This window comes from Hyaena hyaena, unplaced genomic scaffold, assembly GCF_003009895.1.
Source record: "Hyaena hyaena isolate Hyena2069 unplaced genomic scaffold, ASM300989v1 scaffold_429, whole genome shotgun sequence".
In the NCBI taxonomy this organism is placed as follows: domain Eukaryota; kingdom Metazoa; phylum Chordata; class Mammalia; order Carnivora; family Hyaenidae; genus Hyaena; species Hyaena hyaena.
The window spans coordinates 306103-311691 of NW_024081060.1; the positions used below are offsets into that span (position 1 = coordinate 306103).

At 37.0% G+C, this 5589-nt stretch overlaps 1 non-coding gene across 1 annotated transcript; it reads right to left on the bottom strand.

The window, feature by feature from the left end:
• Window positions 1–205: 205 nt before the first annotated feature.
• Window positions 206–312, bottom strand: LOC120245605. Its single transcript, XR_005531835.1, has one exon. It is a non-coding gene; the product is annotated as a U6 spliceosomal RNA (small nuclear RNA).
• Window positions 313–5589: the final 5277 nt, after the last annotated feature.

The following is a 5589-nucleotide window of genomic DNA, read 5'->3' on the forward strand; positions in this document are numbered from 1 at the left end:
GAGGGAGAAAGAGAATCTCAAGAAGGTTCCAAGCAGGCTTCATGCTCAACATGGAGCCCGATGCCTGGCTCCATTTCACAACTATGAAATCATGACCTAACTGATATCAAAAGTGGGACACTTAAGGGACTGAGTCACCCAAGTGCACCCTGTTTCTCTTTTTTAATGTGAATCCTTTATTGTCCTGTAAGGTCATGGCATTAAGAAAAAAAATGGTCGCTTCACAGATTTGCACATCATCCTTGTGCAAGGGCCATCCTCATCATCTCTGTATTGCTCCAATTTTAGTACAGGTGTTGCTGAAGTCAGCACAAATTGTTTGTTTCTTAATGCAAAATGTAAGGGGTACCTTGTGTGTTTTCTGGATACAAGTCTTTTATCACATAGAATCTTTGTAAATATTACCTCCCATTCTCTGGCTGGTCTTTACATTCTCTTATTAGCAGTGCCTTCTAAAAAGCAGAAGTTTTTAACTTTGGCAAAGTCCTATTTACCAACTTATTCTTTTATGGATTGTGCTCTTGGCATTGTATCTAGGGGATCTTGGTTAAGCCAAAATCACGAAGACTTTCTCCCTGTTTTCTTCTAGAAGTTTTATAATTTTAAGTCATATACTTAAATTTCTGATCCATTTTTGTATATGATATGTGGTAGGGAACAAAAGTTATTTATTTGTGATGTTTATTTATTTAGTTCAGAGAGAGAGAGAAGAAAGTGAGCGGGGGAGGGACAGAAAGAGAGAGAGACAGAAAATCCCAAGCAGGCTCTGCACTGACAGTGATGTGGGACTCAAACTCATCAACCATGAGATCATGACTTGAGCCAAAATTAAGATTCCGACGCCTAACTGATTGAGCCAGCCAGGTGCCCCCAATCTGAAAAACAATGAATATCTAATTATTACAGCACCATTTGCTGAAAAGGCTATCCCTTCTTCACTAAAAGACTTTACATCTTTGTCAAAAATCAGTTATCCAAATGTATATAGGTATATTTCTAGACTCCCTAGTCTGTTTTACTGATGTATTTATCTTTACACACTGTCTTGATTACTATCACTTTATGATATGTCTTGAAGTCAGGTCATGTTAGTCCTCCACATTTATTCTTTTTCAAAGCCATTTCAGCTATTCTTAGTCCTTTGAATTTCATAAATTTTATTTATTTTTTAAAAATTTAAAATGTTTATTCGTTTTTGAGAAAGAGAGGGAGAACATAAGCAGGCGAAGGGCAGAGAGAGAGAGAGACAGAATCCAAAACAGGCTCCAGGTTCTGAGCTGTTAGCACAGAACCTGATGCAGGGCTCGAACCCACAAACTGAGAGATCATGACCTCAGCCAAGTTAGACATTTAACCAAGTGAGCCACCCAGGCGCTCCTCAGCTTGCCAATTTCTATAAAAAGTGTCTGTTGGCATTTTGATTAATATTTGCTGAATCTATAGATCGATTTGGGGAGAATTGCTGTATTAATACCACCGAGCCTTCTGATCCACAAACAACGTACATCTTTCCATTTATGTAGGTCTACTTTCTAGTTTTCACTGCAGGTTTTCATAACTTTTGTCAAACTTAAACTTTGGTATTTTGCATTTTTATGCTATTGTAAATTGCAGTTTTCAACTTCAGTTTCTAATTGTTCATCGTTGGTGTACAGAAACACAATTGATTTATGTACAACTAGAAATACAATTTTTACGTGTATTAATCTTGTATTTTGCTCTCTTGCTTGACTCACTTACTAGTTCCAGTAGCTTTTTGTAAATTCTATAGAATTGTCTACGTAGACTATGAATAAAGATAGTTTCGCTTCTTCCTTTCCAATCTGGATGCCTTACATTATTTATCTTTTTGCCTTATTGCAATGGTTAGAATCTCAAATACAGTGTTAAATACATGTGGTGAGAAGCAATATCCATGTATTGTTTCTGATACTGTGGAGAAAGTATTCATTCTTTTTTCATTAAGTACGATGTTAGCTGTAGGTTTTTCATAGATGCTCTTTTGTAAATTGATGAAATTCTCTTCAAATAATCACTTGGTGGTACAAATTTCACCCTAAGTATTGTTTTAGTAGCATTCTACAAATTATGACATGTAGTACTTTTGGAAGGTAGCTATGCTCACCACTATACCACCAACGCATGATGTGTAGTACTTTTGTATTCATTCAGTTCAAAACACTTTCCAATCCCTCTTTTGATTTCTTCTTTGATCCAAGGTGGGTTTTTTTTCCAGAATTACATGATTTACTTTCCAAATATTTGTGTATTCTTCAGATATCTTTTTCTTACTGATTTCTAATTTAATTCCATTGTGGTCAGAAAACACATATGCACATGTGTGTGTATGTGTGCGTGATCTTCAATTTACTTTTGACTAGTGTTAATACAGTATACCTTTTGGCATTTTCCACATTTTTTTTACATTTAACCTATTTGCATATCTAAAGTGTGTTCCTTGTGGACAGCATATGGTTGGTTTTGCTTTGTTTTGTTTGTTTGTTTTTAAATCCAATCTGATGAGTACTCCCTTTTAACTGGGATATTTAGAACATTTATATTTCATGTTATTATTGATATAGGTATAAGGTATAAGTATTGATATAGGTATAAGTCTATTGTCCAGCTATTTGTTTTCTATTTGTACCATCTGTTTGTTAATGCTTTCCCCTCTCTTTTTCTGCTTGATTTCACTGAGTTTTTATTATTATTCCATTTTATCTACTTTGTTGACTTATTACATGTAAATCTTTGTTTTGCTATGTTAGTGGTTGCCTAGAGTTTAGTATAACTCTTTGGGATATTACATGCTTCCTTCAGATCATGTTGTAACACTTCATGTAAACTATAAAACCATATGGTAGCAAACTTCACTTCTCCCTTCTCAGCCTGTATGCTATTATCGTCATATTTTACCTGCACTGATGTTATGAACTCTAAAATACATCTTTGCTATTTTGTAAACAGTCAGTTACTGTTTAAAGAGATTCTTAAAAGAAATAATCTGAGGGGTGCCTGGGTGGCTCAGTCGGTTAAGTGTGTGACGGCTCAGGTCATGATCTCACGGTTCATGCATTTGAGCCCTGCGTCGGGCTCTGTGCTGACAGCTAGCTCAGAGCCTGAAGCCTGTTTCAGATTCTGTGTCTCCCTCTCTCTCTAACCCTCCATTGCTCATGCTGTCTCTCTCTCTCTCAGAAATAAATAAAACATTAAAAGTTTTTTTTAAAAAGAAAAGAAATAATCTGATACATTTATTTATGTAGTACCATTTCCAGTGCTTTTTATTTCTTTGTGTACATTCAGATTTCCATCTGGTATCATTTTTCTCCTGCCTAAAGGACTTTAACGGTTCCTATAACGGAGGTCTTCTGGTGATGAATTCTTTTAACTTTTGTATTTCTGAGAAAGGCTTTATTTCACCTTCTTTTTTGAAAAATGTTTTCACTGAGTATAGAATTCTAGATTGATGCATACTTTTTTCGTTCAGTACTTTAAAGATAATAGTCTGCTGTCTTCTCACTTGCACTCTTTCCAATGAGCAATCTGCTATCATTTTTATCTTTGTTCCTCTGTACGTAATTTGTCTTTTTTTTCCTGGTCCCTTCTAAGCTATGTTTGATTAGGATTTGCCTTGGGGTCAATGTTAGGACTATTTTTCTATAGGATTATGCTATTCCCATTTTGCTACCTAATCCCCCAAATCATGTTGATAATCAAGTAGGACTGACGTAACCAAGAAAGCCATGTATATAACAATTAAAAAGGGAGTATACTTTTCAAAAATATTTTATTTATTTATTTAAAGTAAGCTCCATGCCCAGTGTGGGGTTCGAACTCATGACCCTGAGATCAAGAGTAACATGCTCCACTGACTGAGCCAGCCAGGCATCCCAGAAGAGGTGGTATACTTTAACTCAGGATTTCTAAAGGACTTGTGTGACAGAACTATTGAATGGAAAGAGAACTACATGCACCTTCCCAGTTAACTTGGCCAAGTAGGTATTCTTAATAGTAAAATTTTGATTGATTCTTCTACTATTTTCTCTGTGCCAGCTTTAAGACATGACCTTGCCCCAGATTCTTTAACATTCTTCCCACTGAGAACTGAGATCTATGTCTTCTGTGCTTGAATCTGGGTTCTGTGACCACTTGACTAGTGGATTGCAGCAGAAGTAACATCATGCCAATTTCTGGGCTCAGACGTTTAAGACCCTGTCAGTTTCTTTTTGTTTCTTAGGATGCCTGTTCTTTGATCCCAGCCGCTTGGCCATAAGTAGCCCTAAAGTGGCTGGAGGGAGGCCCACATGGAGACAAGGCTCACAGCCCATCACCTTGGCTGAGCTCCCAGAGAGCCAGCACCAACCATATGAGTAACACATTTTGAAAGCTGATCTGCCAGCCTCAGGCTAGCTGTTATAGCCATACAGTATGGAACAGAAATGATCTGTCTGCACTGAGCCCTGCCCAAATTGCAGATTTGTGAGCAAAACGAATGCTTATTGTTTTAAAATTTTATGTTCCTACATGATTTGTTACAAAGGAATAGACAAAAAGAACATCTTCCCTAAAGAACTGGATTCTAAACCAGTGTCTCAGACAAGTAGCTTCTGCTCTGAACTACTGTGGTTTCCTGTTTTCCAACTTCTGATCTTTTATATGACCCACGGCGTTCTGTTCTCTTTTCCTTCTGCTCCAGAATAATCCTGTCCTTCTAGAGAACTTACACTGCTATTTGTAGAAAGCACTTGTTCTTCAAATCTGTATGTGTTCAAAGCGTATTCCCATCACAGCTCTATTAACTGACTTCTATACTGCTCTGTTTCCCTCCATTACACTCCATGGGCTCTACATGTTAATCATTGTCTCTTGCTAAGTTTTCTAACCTACACACTCTACTTTGTCATCTATTTTCTCTGCTTAGGTAATGTTCTATTTACTGGCTATAATTTTTACCCATGTTAGCTTTTTAAACTCACGTTAATATTGGAGTCTTTATTTAAAACTTCCACCAATTCTGCATCACTGAATCAGTTAAGATTCCCTCATAAAGTCAAAATCATGCCAGTTATTTGGATACAGAGAGTTTAATATATATTTACACATACCGAGATCCTAATTTGATAACTGTATCAGTCAAGTCTCTCCAGAGAAACAGAACCAAAACCTCTTAGTAGATTTATTTCAAGGAACTGACTTACACAATTGTGGGGACTAGTAGATCTGAACTCCGATGGAGTCTTGAAGCAGAATTTCTTCTTCTTCCAGGAAACCTCGAGTTTCGCTCCTACAGTCTTTCACCTGAGTGGACGAAGACCACCCACATTATTGAAGGTAATGCCCTTTATCCGAAGGGAACTGATCGTGGATGTCCACCCCATCTAGAACATATCCTAACAGCAACACCTGCATTAGTGGTCATTACATAACTGGGTACTATAGACTAGCCCAGTTGGCACGTAAAACTAACCATCGCAGTAAACAAAGGGCTAAAAGAGAGTTATAAAATATCACGGAAGGTGCAACTGCTGAGCTCTGAGGAAGCAAAACAGAGACTGAAATTATCAAAACTTAGAAACTTAGTAGATAGGC